Source organism: Leucoraja erinacea, chromosome 5, assembly GCF_028641065.1.
Source record: "Leucoraja erinacea ecotype New England chromosome 5, Leri_hhj_1, whole genome shotgun sequence".
Lineage (NCBI taxonomy): Eukaryota > Metazoa > Chordata > Chondrichthyes > Rajiformes > Rajidae > Leucoraja > Leucoraja erinaceus.
In genome coordinates, this window is record NC_073381.1 from 55,660,271 (window position 1) to 55,677,031 (window position 16,761).

At 42.7% G+C, this 16,761-nt stretch overlaps 1 long non-coding RNA gene across 1 annotated transcript; it reads right to left on the minus strand.

Moving 5' to 3' along the window:
* Window positions 1-1,356: 1,356 nt before the first annotated feature.
* On the minus strand, window positions 1,357-11,384 carry LOC129697275 (uncharacterized). Its single transcript, XR_008723484.1, has 3 exons — window positions 11,193-11,384; window positions 2,952-3,006; window positions 1,357-2,120 (listed from the first exon to the last, which is right to left on the minus strand). It is a non-coding gene; the product is annotated as an uncharacterized LOC129697275 (long non-coding RNA).
* Between the last annotated feature and the right edge of the window lie 5,377 nt (window positions 11,385-16,761).

The following is a 16,761-nucleotide window of genomic DNA, read 5'->3' on the forward strand; positions in this document are numbered from 1 at the left end:
TGTCTAACTTCACCCTGCCCCACTGTGCTTTGGAGCCAGACCCTTTACCATAGACATGGCTGCTGTGTTCTCCTGCGCAATCATTCCTTCCAGCCCACATTAGTATCCAAAAGGATATACTTGTTTCTCGAAAGCCACAACAGATTCCTGCACTCTCTGCCTCCTCCCTTTACTCTTCCTGTCGTTCACCCATCTACATCTAGGGTGTTACCACCTCACTACAACCTATCTATGACCCTCTCATTCTCCCGGATAATCCTAAGGTCGTCCAGCTGCACCTCCAGTTTCCTCAGTCAGCCAGTCAGGAACTGCATCTGGATGCACTTCCCAAGGAACTTATTATAACATAATCATCACAGACATGCCTTCATCTCAGCTCACGAGGTGGGACAGGATAATTAGTCATGGCAATTACCTTCTTTTGAACTGCCTATGGGCCTTTGGTATCCAAATGGTATCTCTAGTATTGAACTTCATTTGCCAAGAAAGTGCATTTCCTTCACTTTAAACATATGCTTTCTTTTTCCAGTCACCCTCCTATAGGAAAGATGCCATTAGCTGGAAACAGTGCAGAACAGATTTAGAATGATGTTGCCATGACCTGAGTGGCTGAGTTATGGCAAGAAGTGGTGGCATACTGCGATTTTATTCCTTGGGCCATAAAGGACTGCAAGGTGATCTTATAAAGATGCAGAAAATCATGAGAGGCAGAATTAGGATGATGGCACACAGTGTAGATGAGCATCTCGGTCAGCATAGGTAAATGGGCTAAAGGTTCAAGGTCCAAGGTTTGTTTATTGTCGCATGTACCAATTAAGTTACAGTGACATTAAGATTGCCATACAGTCATACCATAAAGAGCAACAAGACACCCCAATACATTTTTAACATGACATCCACCACAGCGACTCTCCCACATTCCTCACTGTGATGGAAGGCAAAAAAAGTTAAATCCCTTTCTTTGCTTAGAAGGGCTTAAGGTCATAAGGAATAGGAGTGGAATTAGGCCATTTGGCCCATCAATACTCCGTCATTCAATCATGGCAGATCTATCTCTCACTCATAACCCCATTCCCCTGCCTTCTCCCCATAACCCCTGACACCTGTACATAGAAACATAGAACCATAGGTGCAGGAATAGGCCATTCGGCCCTTCGAGCCTGCACCGCCATTCAATATGATCATGGCTGATCATCCAACTCAGTATCCCATACCTGCCTTCTCTCCATACCTCCTGATCCCTTTAGCCACAAGGGCCACATCTAACTCCCTCTCAAATATAGCCAATGAACTGGCCTCAAGTTTTTCTCACCACTCTCTGTGTGAAAAAATCTCGGTCCTAAAGGATTTCCCCGCTATCCTTAAGCTGTGACCCCTTGTCCTGGACTTCCCCCAACATCGGGAACAATCTTCCTGCATCTAGCCTGTCCACCCCTTAAGAATTTTGTAAGTTTCTATAAGATCCCCCCTCAATACCACTCCTACCACTTTCTGTAATCTTCATTCCTAGCTCTTTGAATTACCAAACCAGTCAGTGTGCTCTCTACCGTACACCTGTAGATGTTCAATAGAGTATTGGTTGACACACCAAATCTCTGCAATCTTCCAAGGAAGTAGAAACATTCATGAGTTTTCTTTGCGATTGCACCAATGTGCTGGGCCCAGGACAGATCTTCAGAGATATGCAGCTCCAGGAACTTGAAGCTGTTGACTTCACTGCTGTCCCGTCGATGAAGACATGTTCATGGGCAGGTTAGAGGGATATGGGCCAAATGCAGGTAAATGGGATGTCAAATATGTCAGTTTGCTTGGGTTGGACAAGGAGGGCCAATGGATCACTTTCTGTGCTGGGCAGCTCCATGACCTGATGACTCTCAATTATTGTCAAATTGAGTAAGTTCTTAGCTCTAGTGTGCCATCTGTTGCAAAATACTGTGAAAGTGGAGATGAGCTTCAAAGAAAAAAGGTTTTGTGTATTCCAAAGATCTGCTCCAATCTGCTGATGTATTTGTCCACACTCAGTCAAACATATCCAGTAACACATCTCCATGTGGAGCTGTTGCTGTTGTCCCATTGGATGCATTGGTTCTGAAAAGCCAATCGAGTTTATGTCCAGAGAGCTGTTGGCAGCAGAGAAAAAGTACAGTTAGCTGGATAAACAAATTCTAATCATCACGTTCGAACTGCAGCAATTTTATTAATAAGTCTATAGATAATACTTCACTATTTACACGGAAAGAAACTATGCCCCGTGAAATGAACCTAGTACCTCAATAGTTTCCCCGCAGATTCAAAGATGGACTTTGTGCTTGGGAACATTTGAAAGTACAATTGGTTTCAAAGCTGGTAAATGCTGTGGAAATGCAAATGCCAAATGATCAGCACTTGACTCAGTATTCCTCCAATTGGCCTCCAACTGGTCCAATCAGACCATCGACCCCTTCATCATCAGGTCTGACTACCTAAAGATGCTGGAAATCTAGTTTGCAGGGGAAGATGCATGTAACAAAAACTGGACGAAATGAAGGGTTTAGTATTTGGATATTTATATTTTATTATGACAAAAAAGTATATTCTTGAAATTTAAAAAAGTTGTCTTCCAATGTCAGAGATGAATGCTGATGAAGAAATATTGAGTCAAGTGCTGATCATTTGGCTATCATGCCTGAGATACTGTACCAAGCAGAGAGAGAGCACCAATGATCCTGTTCTGTCCCAAATTATGACTGTATCATTAAACGGTGGTCATTAAAATTAGTATCCCAGCTTGGAATTGAATATAAGGAATGGAGGAATTTTGTAGATTCCATGTTTTTATGCTAAACCTTTCTTAAATGAGTTGTTCCTGCTGATAACTGATTGATAACTGCATTGAAAGTGGATTGACATACAACCGATGAATATTTCAATCTTAAGGACTAGAAATAAAAGGTTTTCAAAACATTTCTTACTTGCAGAAAGGTAATTGAGATCAGTCTTATATTTCATCATTCTCAACCTGAAAACCTAAATACAAAACAAACAATTAAACATAAAATAACAGCATAACAGACTGCGTATTTTCATACAAAGAGGAAGTCCCGTTAAGGCAACTGTGAGCATGAACAGATGTGCAAACGTGTCATCGATCAACTCCCAAATAAAGGGTGAGCAGGGAAAGGAATGGAAAATGATGGAAGGGTAGGAAACAGAAAGAAATCATGGTGAAAATAGGAGGATACCTGTGTAACACACTGCATAAGATTTGTGAATCGGGGGAGGGGGAGGTGAGATAAGAGGTTATGTTCAAATTGGAACAAAGGATGTTCTACCTATCCCCAAAAAGGCAAAGCCGGACACACAAAGAAACTGAGAAATGTGGTGAGAACAATTGTAGGTGCAGGTGGAAGCAAGGTGCAGGTGGAAGTTGCAGTCTCCCGAGAGTTTCACAAAAATTGGGTAGCAAGTATTAGAGATAAATTAAAAAGCTAACAGTTCAGTAAAAATACAGGCAGACTAAAGCTTATCATGCCAATTATTTAATTCAAATTAAAATTGTTCTTTTCTGCCAGGCATGCAGAGAAATAAGAAAGCCACAGCCAAAATCCATAAAGGCATGCCAACCCTCATATGTTTCTCATATAGGTCATTAAACACCTTGGTTGCTTGTGAATGTAAACACACTGCCTAAGTTTAGCGAGGATAAAAATGCAAGACAAATCTTACAATACAACTAAAATGTTCCTGCGTTATTGCATCAATGTAATTTTTACAGTCGTATTAAGGGTTCCTTTTAAAATAGTACAAAGTTCAGGTCAACAGTGCTTTTCAGTTTACAAGGCCAATTTCCATTAATACATCAGGATGGTACATTTCTGCTTCATTCATCAGATTACATTTGTTGGGCTTTGCTCTAAGCATACTAACATAGTAACTCTCTCCTTGCTTGCCTATTCTATATCACTTTTATTGGTGTTCTATATTAACTACTGGGCCTGTGTTTATTTGTGTAGTTTCCTTTCTGATTTGGTGAAATTGGTATACGTTGCTAAATTACAATTTTGGGCTTCTTTTTCATTTCCATTTTGCACTTCTTTTAATTCTGCTTTGTGGTGAGTTTGAGACTGCCAAGCAGAAAAAGGACCAAGGAGTTCTAGTGATAAAATCAACTGAAACAATGGCCAATATCCAGGCGACCCAGGCATACATGATCAGGAGGGCCAGAGATTCAGAGAGGTGCCCATAGTAGGCGAGTCCTATACCAACCATCCTGCTGCCTAGAACTCAAGCAATCATCCTGCCCCTCCCTTTATATGAGGAAAGTTTGGGCCTCTTTGGGCTTCCTGTTTAGTTAACCTGGTGGAAAACTTTGCAAATTATGGATCTGTGTTTAAAATTGTACTTGGATTCTGGTAACATCAGCAAAGCCCAAAACAATTATATGCAAATCGCAATCCCCAAAGCCTCACTGCCTTGCTTGTCACTTTGAAAAATAGTAGTAAGTAAGTAAGTAAGTAAGTTTTATTTATATAGCACGTTTTAAGTCAACTCGCATTGACACCAAAGTGCTTTACATAAATTAAATAATAAGTTTCCATACAAACCATAGAAAAAACAAAAAAAAAAATAAATGAATAAAATGGACACAACACATTATAGAGTTCAACACAAACGTCCCCCCACAGCAGAATCAAAAATTTCCACTGTGGGGAAAGGCACCAGAAAGTTAAGTCCTCTTCCTCTGTGAAACACCCGAGGTCGGGGCCCATTTGTGGCCGTGCAGCCAGTCCGATGATTTTCAGGGCCCTCTTGCCGTGAAGATGGAACTTCAGCGTCGGGTGAAACATTCCTCAGCGGCTTGGAAAAGTCTGGAGCGGCTGCTTCCTCCCTGGAGACCGGGGCACTCGTAGTCCTCAGGCCGCGCCGGTTGGAGCTCCGACCCCGGCGAACTCGAACCCTGCCTTTGCGGCGCTCCAAATCCAGCACCGCCTGCGTCCAGGTGCCCGCAGCCCCAGCTCCGCGATGTTGGGATCGACGGCCACAGCGCTCCAGAGTTTACCACACAGAGATCCGGTAAGGCATCGCCCGCTCCGTGTTGGTATCCCAGTGCTGTGCCACCGCCGCCGAAGCTGTAGTCCCAGCCGGTCCCGACAGGAAACGCCGCTCCATTCTCGATGGTAGGCCACGAGGATGGGGCGAAGAAGCAGCTTGGAGGGATGCTGCCTCTCCGACCAGGTAGGGGACTAAGAAATAAAGTTTCCCCTTTCCCCACCCCCACCCCCACCCACCACATAGAAGACCTGCACTAACATTTTTTAACAGGACTTCAAATAAAATTAAATTAAAAAAAGGTGTAGAGACGGACTGCGGGCAGGCTGCCAAACACAGACGGCGCCCACTCCTGCACATCCGCCATCTTGTTGAGATTTCTTCAAAAAGAAAGTGGACATTAGTAAGAAGGTAGACTAATCAAGATGTGTAGGAAGGAACTGCAGATGCTGGTTTACACTGAAGATAAACACAAAATGCTGTAGTAACCCAGCGGGACAGACAGCATCTCAGGAGAAAAGAAATGGATGACATTTTGGGTCGAGACCCTAGTTGCTGTCTCCTTATATCTCTCCAGGATATCAGAACCAAATGTGCATGATGCATCGTCAAGTTGATGGAAAAGGAGAAAAAAAGGGGAAGTACAACGGGATCTGGGGGTCCTTGTACATCAGTCTATGAAAGTAAGCATGCAGGTACAGCAGGCAGTGAAGAAAGTGAATGGCACGTATGCCTTTATAACAAGAGGAATCGAATATAGGAGCAAAGAAGTCCTTTTGCAGTTGTACAGAGCCCTAGTGAGACCACACCTGGAGTATTGTGTGCAGTTTTGGACCACTAATTTGAGGAAGGACATTCTTGCTATTGAGGGAGTGCAGCGTAGGTTTACAAGGTTAATTCCCGTGATGGTGGGACTGTCATATGCTGAGAGAATGGACCAGCTGGGCTTGTACACTCTGGAGTTTAGAAGGATGAGAGGATATCTCATTGAAACATATAAGATTGTTAAGGGTTTGGACATGCTAGTGGCAGGAAACATGTTCCCGATGTTGGGGGAGTCCAGAACCAGGGGCCACCGTTTAAGAATAAGGAGTAAGCCATTTAGAACGGAGACGAGGAAACACTTTTTCTCACAGAGAGTGGTGAGTCTGTAGAATTCTCTACCTCAGAGGGCAGTGGAGGCAGGTTCTCTGGATGATTTCAAGAGAGAGAGGGCTCTTGAAAATAGCGGAGTCAGGGGATATGGGGAGAAGGCAGGAATGGGGTACTGATTGGGGATGATCAGCCATGATCACATTGAATGGCGGTGCTGGCTCGAAGGGCCGAATGGCCTACTCCTGCACCTATTGTCTATTCTCTATTGCATCATTCATGAAATACTCCAGCCTGGTATTCAGAATAAGGAAGCACTTGAAATGTATGTTTGCACAGTGTATCTCCATTCAATGATTGCTTTGCCTTGAGGGCAGACTGCTTTTTGCTGCTGGCTCGAAGGGCCGAATGGCCTACTCCTACACCTATTTTCTATTGCTTTTCATGCTTCTGCAGTTGTATAGGGCTCTGGTGAGACCACATCTGGAATATTGTGTCCAGTTTTGGTCTCCTAATTTGAGGAAGGACATCCTTGTGATTGAGGCAGTGCGGCGTAGGTTCACGAGATTGATCCCTGGGATGGTGGGACTGTCATATGAGGAAAGATTGAAAAGACTAGGCTTGTATTCACTGGAGATTAGAAGGATGAGGGGGAATCTTATAGAAACATATAAAATTATAAAAGGACTGGACAAGGTAGATGCAGGAAAAATGTTCCCAATGTTGGGCGAGTCCAGAACCAGGGGCCACAGTCTTAGACTAAAGGGGAAGCCATTTAAGACTGAGAGTTGTGAATCTGTGGAATTCCCTACCATAGAGGGCAGTGGAGGCCAAGTCACTGGATGGATAAAAGAGAGAGGTAGATAGAGCTCTAGGGGCTAGTGGAACCAAGGGAAATAGGGAGAAGGCAGGCACGAGTTATTGATTGGGGACGATCAGTCATGATCACAATGAATGGCGGTCCCGGCTCGAAGGGCCAAATGGCTTCCTCCTGCACCTATTTTCTATGTTTCTATGTTTCTATGCCAGGACCATATCTGGTTGCTTCAGCTTGCCACTGGCATGTGTAATAAACGTTCAGTTACTGTTCCGATGCAAAAGTGGGCAGCACACCAACGTTATCAATGGCCTCTCGTGCAGCCTGGAAGGAATCAAAAACAAAGAAGTTTAGGAAGACCTTGACTGGTATAGCTAAGGAAATGGCAGCTTTAGCAATTGGATTTGTCTCTAGTTACAAATGGGACTCATTTTCTAGACAAACACACGGTCCTTGTGATGTGCTCAGCAACAATGCAATGGGACATGGAATCTGAATGCAAAGATCCGTGCAATATTTTTCCTGTCCATTCCCTTTGCAGCTTAAAATCTTCTGCTCTCTCCTCTTGCTTTTCTTCTACCAACTTCACTACAGTTTTCAAAGCAGTCACACTGCAAAACAGCACGTAGCAGGCACGATAATTGCTTCAGCATTCATTGGAAAAAAATGTATAGCATTGCCAGTAATTTCCCAATATTTCTGTCCTAATAGGACAGGAAAAAATTTTGATCAAACCACAAGATCAACTGCCATCTCTTGTTTTGTCATGATTGTTGGCACTAGTCAAACGTACATCAAAGATCCCAGGAATTACAATACAGAATAATGGTGATCTTAAAATACACCTTTTTTGACTTCAAAACATCCCGGCACGAACTGGTCCTTACATTACTTTTTATAGCTTCATTTCAATGGATTGAAACATATCAGAGGTTAATTTAGACACAACTAGAAACATGACAGGATCGTGCTAAACGTCAAACCCATCCCATTTGGCACAATACTGTAAGTGGTGACGCACTCCTTAGTTCAGTACAAGCTCCGTTTGCTTATGATCCAAAAGAATGAGAGGTGATGTCAGAAACATTATAAAATCCTTATGGGGCTTGAGCTGAAAAATTAGATTTTGATGTTTCTCCTAAATGGGTTTTCTAGAACAGTAGTTATTCTCAAAATAAGGGGCCAGCCATGCACGACAGGGACTGGAAGAATTGCGGCAAATTTTGATAATTCTTCACCCAAAGGAGGAGTAAAAAAGGCTTGCTCACTGAGTATGTCAGACATCGATGGATTTTTAGGTATTAAGGGAGTCAAGGCAAAGGGTTCAAGGGAGTTAGTGCAGGAAGTGGCACTGAGCTAAAAGGTCAGCCATGACTGAATTGAACAAAATAACGGGCATTAGGTTGAGCAACTTCCTACTGTTTCTATTATGAACTAATGGGAAAAAAGAGCTTTCATTTCATCAAGATTTCAGCACTTAGAAAATACTAACCATACTTATTACTGCTTAGTGCATATCTATCTACATGTTCCAATTTGAGATTAATTGGGTTCAGTTGACGTTGGCTAGCATGATTTGAATCCTTAAAGCAGAAGGTTATTGTTGCCAGAAACTGGAGGTAGAAATTATTCCACAGGATTGGGAAGGCTGAAGATACCATGAGTGAGCCCGACAGAAAGCATCTTGATCTCTGTGACAACTTAGTGGATGAGGATGAGAGGAGAACTGTGTTCTATTTTCAGGGGCCCAGGTAGCTCTCCGGCCTCATATTACAACAGTAGTGGGAGGAGCTGGTTATGATTAGGGTCTATGTCAGGAGTGACTCCAACATAATTGGGTGCAATTCCACTATAAAAGCACTAATCGTACTTGTGTTGGCTAGGTGAAAGTATGGAATTCCTTCTGCTAACTGCTCAATTAGTATCATATGCTGCTCCATGCTACACAGTACATTGTAATGATGTACAGGTTTTTATGTTAATTGGCTTCATTAAAAAAAAAGTAAATTGTCCCTCGTGTCGGATGGTGCTGGTGTATGGGGATCGCTGTTTCCGCACTGTATCACTAAGATTTAATAGGAATCTGAGGGGCAACCTTTTTACGCAGAGGGCCGTGGGTATGAACTGTCAGAGGAGGTAGTTGATGCAGATACTATAACAGCATTTAAAAGACATTTGGAATCAGGTACACAGACAAGAAATGTTTAGAGGAATATGACCCAAACGTGGGCAGGTGGGACTAGTGTAGATGGGGCAGCTTTGTAGGCATGGGAAAGATGGGTCAAAGGGACCGTTTCCATGACTCTATCCAACTGCTGTGAATTCTTGGTCTTGGCATATATATTTAAGATGTGTCCACACTTCTCTGCCAAAATGCTAGCAAATCATTCTGCAGCCTTTGTGTCAGCTGTTACAGGCAGAAATATTTCATTATAAAGTTCTTACATGGGACTCACTATTGCTATCCCATAATTGCCCTTCCTATGGATACAGTGCACTAAATTTAGCTGTGTTACCCATTGTGTTAACACAGAACATTCACCATAGAACAGTAGAGCACAGGAAACAGGCCCTTCGGTCCACTATATCTATGCCGATCTTAATGTCAATCTGAACTAATCCCATCTGCCTTTTCATGGTCTGTATTCCCTGTCTATTCATGGTCATGCCGATTTGTGATAATCTGCTCTGTTTCTGGCCTACCAACAGCTAACCAGCAGGGGGAGTAAAGTGGAGAAAAATAAAGATGGCTACACCCAAATAAACAGTCTTCCTTTCTGTGGCATCATTAATAACGTTTGTCGTAGAAAAGAGTTAGAGGAGTAGGGAGTCCGTTTGTAGAATCCTTCCAACACCTTGTACACTTACCTAACATTCTAGAAACATTTGCCTCAGGTGGCAAAAGCACAAAAAGGATCAAACTGAAATCCTAACTCCCTATTGAACATTAAAATAACCATACTGTACAGTTTAATTTATCATTATGATTTTAATACACAAACATACACATATTCAGAAAGAATGAGAATTTTCATTTGTCATCCATCTACCACTCACGCAGTGAGACAAGTTCTAACTGGAAAAGAGAATTGTATTACAACTGAGGAATTATAATAATAGTCACGCAGTACAGAAAATCTACAGGTGGCCCAGATATAATCATCCAAATTATGTCATTCAAAACCTTTTCTTCCAAAGCTGAATTTATTTTTAATTTAGAACATCGGCAGTCATTGAGAACTTCCAGTCATAATCTTCAGATTGCATCAACCATTTTTTTTTAATTTAGCTGAGATTAGTAACAGGATAGACTGAAAAGTTCTTGCCATGATAATGGGGGTTTATCAGACCCATTATGGGAGAGGCGCGTTAGGTACACAGAGGGAATGCATTTTAGCCTCCATTTCAGAACTAACTCATTAGTTTTGGCTTACAGCCCATTAAATTCTAATCTTTGTCCTTGTCTGGTCTGGAAACCTCACAGATTAGAAAGAGCAGAAAATGATGAAGTGTTGCTTGACAACTGAGAGATTGGCACCTCACACGGCTGAGAGAGTAGAACAAGTAGGTGTGCATGTGAAGATGCACCAAATATGGGAGCACGAGAGAGGGCTGGTGGAGAAGGACCAGTAAGTGACTTGTCCAAGGGAGCACTAGCACTGTTGAGCGAATTGATGGCACACCATACAGAAAATACATGGCAATCAATGGAAAACGTCATAGTGTTTTAATCAACTTCATAGTGTAATAAAGTCCAACATATGTAATGTCTGTACATATGACATCAATATCATGTTGTCAAATATTTTCAGGCTGATGGCACTTTGGCAAGGAATGTCACACAATAAAATTTACTTTAATATTTTTGTTGCAGACTACAAAAATGTGTAAGGTGCATCTAAATTTCTATCCCAAGTTGTGAATCTAAGAAAAAACCATCAGATGATTCCTCTGGTTCAATAAACTGACTACTTGAAAATTCTCACCTCAAATTTTCCCAATTACCTGTTCTCACTGCTTTTAAGTTTCTCACCTTAAAATAATCCTGATATTTAATTTTTGCCCGTGCAGTTTTTCTAATGGTTTTGTGACAGCTGCTCATAAATATCATGCTGTGGTGGTATGTGAAGTTCACAGCAGTTATTGGCTTTTTAAAACTTAATAAACATTTGTATTTAATCTCAGAAAAGGACCCACAATTGTAAGCCACATTTTACCATTAATTAAACAATTCTATAATCATTCCCACACTCACTCGGTTTTCTGGTCAACTTCCCAAGAGGAATGCCACGATCACAGGAGTCATTCCTTACGCATTCCATACACATATGCATAAACAATGTGAACTTTAGTTTATCATCTGCACTCCAATTGTCCAATGACCTATTTTGTAACTGGATAAAAAGAAAAATATGTAACGTTGACTCAGGAACTGTAATAATACTTGTTCCACAGTAACTACAGTGCAATAAAAATAGATGGACAAGCCTGTGCCATGAAATGTTGTTGCCAGGACAGCCTCTATGTAAGAATGAAGCATCGGGTGCCCTTGACCCCATCACCACCCTCAACCCCTGCACCCTCTTGGCCAATGTGCAGTCCAAAGAAAAGAAGATTATGGGGTGGCACAGTAGTGCAGCAGTAGAGTTGCAGCCTAACAGCGCCAGAGATCCAAGTTCAATCCTGACTATGGGTGATGTCTGTATGGAGTTTGTACGTTCTTCCTGTGACCGCGAGGGTTTTCTCCGGGTGCTCCGGTTTCCTCCCACACTCCAAAGACACACAGGTTTGTAGCTTAATTGGCTACTGTAAATTGTCCCTAATGTGTAGGATATTGCTGGCATGGATCGCTGGTCAGCGCGCTCAGTGGGTTGGAGGGCCTGTTTCCACGTTGAATCTCTAAAAGACTTAAGGGCAAGGCTGCTTTACCAAAGAGCCATGAGAGAATGCTGTGTACTCTGTTTCACAGAGACATGGCTTAGCTCCAGCTCCCCAGCATAAGTCCTCCAGCTCAAAGGTTTCTCAATCCATTGTATGGACGGGTGATGTCATGAGGAAGGGGAGAGGCAGAGATGTGCAACGGCATCCTCAGCCTCCTCAGTGGCAGATTGGCAACAACATCTCTTCCGCGCTCAACATCAGCACAGGGGCACCTCAGGCTGCATGCTCAAGTCTCTTGGTCTACCCTCTGTACACATGCTTAAGTGGCCAGACACAGCTCCAATGTCATCTTTAAATTCACCAATTATACCACCATCATTGGACAAATAATCTATCAAACTTTTACAGGTGTTATATGTTATATGTTATATGTTATATGTTTGGTAATCACAGCTTGATTTGGTAATCCGAACACTCAAGAATGAAGGAGGTTGTAGACATTGCCCAGACCATCACAGGTTCTGACCTTTTCACTTCTGAAGGGATCTACACAATGCACTCTCAGGAAGGCAGCTAACATTATCAAAGACCCACACCACCCCGACCATGCACTCTTCTCACAGCTCTCATTGGAAAGAAGGTACAGAAGGCTGAGAATTGTTACGTCTAGGTTCAAGAACAGGTTCTTCACATGACCATCCAGATCTTGAATCACCCTGTCACAACCCTGCCTCAGCATCAACCCACTATGCACACTATGGTTATTCTATGTGCATTGCATTTTTGCAGTTTACTTAAAATAACTGATAATTTATTGTATTTTTAATTTGTTGTTGTGTAACGTTACATAGAAACATAGAAACATAGAAAATAGGTGCAGGAGTAGGCCATTCGGCACTTCGAGCCTGCACTGCCATTCAATATGATCATGGCTGATCATCCAACTCAGTATCCTGTTCCTGCCTTCTCTCCATACCCCCTGATCCCTTTAGCCACAAGGGCCACATCTAACTCCCTTTTAAATATAGCCAATGAACTGGCCTCAACTACCTTCTGCGGCAGAGAATTCCAGAGATTCACCACTCTCTGTGTGAAAAATGTTTTCCTCATCTCGGTCCTAAAATATTTCCCCCTTATCCTTAAACTGTGACCCCTTGTTTTGGACTTCCCCAACATCGGGAACAATCTTCCTGCATCTAGCCTGTCCAACCCCTTAAGAATTTTGTAAGTTTCTGTAAGATCCCCCCTCAATCTTCTAAATTCTAACGAGTACAAACCGAGTCTATCCAGTCTTTTTTCATATGAAAGTCCTGACATCCCAGGAATCAGTCTGGTGAACCTTCTCTGCACTCCCTCTATGGCAAGAATGTCTTTCCTCAGATTAGGAGACCAAAACTGTACGCAATACTCCAGGTGTGGTCTCACCAAGACTCTGTACAACTGCAGTAGAACCTCCCTGCGCCTATACTCAAATCCTTTTGCTATGAATGCTAACATACCATTTGCCTTCTTCACTGCCTGCTGCACCTGCATGCCTACTTTTAATGACTGGTGTACCATGACACCCAGGTCTCGTTGCATCTCCACCTTTTCTAATCGGCCACCATTCAAATAATAATCTACTTTCCTGTTTTTGCCACCAAAGTGGATAACCTCACATTTATCCACATTATACTGCATCTGCCATGCATTTGCCCACTCACCCAGCCTATCCAAGTCACCTTGCAGCCTCCTAGCATCCTCCTCACAGCTAACACTGCCCCCCAGCTTCGTGTCATCCGCAAACTTGGATATGTTGCATTCAATTCCCTCGTCCAAATCATTAATATATATCGTAAATAGCTGGGGTCCCAGAACTGAGCCTTGCGGTACCCCACTAGTCACTGCCTGCCATTGTGAAAAGGACCCGTTCACTCCTACTCTTTGCTTCCTGTCTGCCAACCAGTTCTCTATCCACATCAATACTGAACCCCCAATACCGTGTGCTTTAATACCGAGTACAGCATGTAAGACTGCCATTGTTCTGGTTTGATTCACTTCAGTTTTATTTGTCATATGTAGGTTAACACAGGGTCAACGGTACAATGAAATGTGTTTGACAAGTCAACGGGTCACCTCAGCAATATTATTACAAGGATAAAATTAAAGTTAAAAAAATGATAAGATAAGAGTGACATTGGTAGGTAAAAGACAATAATAAATAAAATAATCAACATATATGATGTGTTTATGAGTTCAGAAGCCTGATGGCATGATGATAAAAACTGTTCTTAGGTCTGGTGGTGCGTGCAGCCATGCTCCTATATCGTTTGCCTGACGGTAACAAGGAGAACAGTCTGCTTACTGAGTAGCTGTGGTCCTTGATGATGCTGTGGGCCTTCTGCAGGCACCGCCGGTGGAAAATGTCCTGAATGGCTGGGAGACAGTTGCCAATGATGTGCTGTGCCGCCTTCATCACTCTCTGTGGTGATTTGCGGCTGTGGGCAGAACAGTTCCAGACTGTGATCTCAGCCTGAAACATTGCCTATTCATGCCCTCCAATGATGCTGCCTGACCTGCTGAAACGTTCCAGCAGTTTGTTTTCGACATAAGATTCCAGAATCTGCAGGTCCTTGTGTGCCTCTCCCATTCTTCCCTCTCAGAGGGCAGCAGTCTGAGTGGGCACATATTTTTTGCCAGGATTGTAGGCCTGGCAGAGAATGCCTTTGATTCTCTATGCACATTTATTTTCCTATATGTCAACTCAAATAGCTATGGAAGATTGATATCAAGTGGATACAGTCCTGGAAGCCACAGACTTACCCAGTGCTTCCCGACATGAGTATTTGAAGTATGGGCTGTTAGACAATAGCAGAACACGAGAATAAGAGCATAGCTTTGCTGAACCACTGACCCTGAAACACTCCTGCAATCTTCTTCCACACTGCCACGCCACTGGTCAAGTGATTCACATAAAGATCTTGCCTGTAAATAAACGTTCAAATTACACAGTGTAGTGTCTGCAGCTGGTGGGGAAAGGTGTTAAACTGAGTGACAGCGTGTCTCCATACTCGCTCTCTCTTCCATCTTCTGCCACCACTGGGTCAGGTTGGATTTTTAGATACTTGATTATAGAAAAGGTTTTTAAAAAGGTTATGGTAAGAGAAAGTGGATAATACTTGTGCCGATATGTCCTCCATCTTGTAGATCAGAAGAGATTTGTGGGATAAACTGGGAAAGTGAGGGGTAATGAGATATGAGAGGTATCACCATTTAAGGTTTCTGCCCTATTCCTAGCCCATGGACTGTGATGGTAACTCTAGTTAGAGCAAACAATATCTTCACCATGGGAGCATGGAAGCAGCGCTTTCTCTGTTCCATGCCAGACTCCTGTGCTGCTATCCTGTGAGAGTGAGAGAGAAATGTATCAATGAAAGTTATGCAATCTGAATGGGTGATGTACCCATTATCGTTGAATAATTGGCAGCGTCCAGACTCTGAGATATGAAAGTGAGACTTGCAGAAATTCTAGTTGCAGCAGTTTTTCAGCACATGGAACAAGTCTGGATTTATTTAGATTGCAGGTATGTCATTGAGCATTGTGGTACATTTAACAAGGTTCAAGGTTGGTGGTGCTGGTGATGGGGTATGAAATTCATCAATGTGATCAAATTGACTTCAGTCCTGTATTTAGCCCGTAGCATTGACTGTCACAAACACCCCCTCTCAGTGCCTTCACAATTTTGTCATAGGAGGGTCCCCCTGTACTTTTACCAACTTGGTTTCCTTATTTAATCTATCAATTCTTTGACACTCAGGGGTTCAAAGTTTGGGCACAGTCTGGTATCACACCCTTCCATTCACAAGAACACAATTGTAATAACAGAAGATACCACACTGTTGATGATTTTGTTGCAAATAAAGATAAAGAATATTGGGCTAAAACCCAAATAATGACACATCTTCATCTCATATATATTTTAGAAACATAGAAAACATAGAAAAATATGTGGAGTAGGCCATTTGGCCCTTCCAGCCAGCACCGCCATTCAATATGATCATGGCTGGTCATCTAAAATCAGTACCCTGTTCCTGCTTTTTCTCCACATCCCTTGATTCCTTTAGCCCTAGAAGCTAAATCTACTTTGTTGAAAACATCCAGTGAATTGGCCTCCACTGCGTTCTGTGGCAGAGAATTCCACAGATTCACAACTCTCTGGGTGAAAAAGTTTTTCCTCATCTCAGTCCTAAATGGCCTACCCCTTATTCTTAAACTGTGACCCCTGGTTCTGGATTCTCCCAACGTCAGGAGCATCTAGCCTGTCCAATTCTTTAAGAATAGTATATGGTTCTATAAGATTCCCTCTCATCCTTCGAAATTACAGTGAATACAAACCCAGTCGACCCATTCTTTCATCATATGTCAGTCCCGCCATCCCGGGAATTAACCTTGTGAACCTATGCTGCACTCTCTCAATAGCAGTAATGTCCATCCTCAAATTAGGAGACCAAAATGGTACACAATACTCCATGTGCAGTCTCACAACTGCAGTAGGACCTCCTTGCTCCTGAACTCCTAAACTCAAAACCTCTCGCAATGAAGGCCAGCATGCCATTAGCTTTCTTCACTGCCTGCTGTACCTGCATGCTTACTTTCAGTGACTGATGTACAAGCACACCCACACTCACCGCCCCTTTTCCTAATCTGATACCATTCAGATAATAATTTGCCTTCCTGTTCTTGCCACCAAAGTGGATAACTTCACATTTATCCACATCATACTGCAGCTGCCATACATCTGCCCATTCACCCAACCTATCCAAGTCACTCTGCAGCCTCATAGCATCCTCCTTGCAGCTCACATTGCCACCCAGCTTTGTGTCATCTGCAAACTTGGAGATGGCACTTTAAATTCTCTTGTCTAAATCGTTAATATATATTGTAAATAACTGGGTTCCCAGCA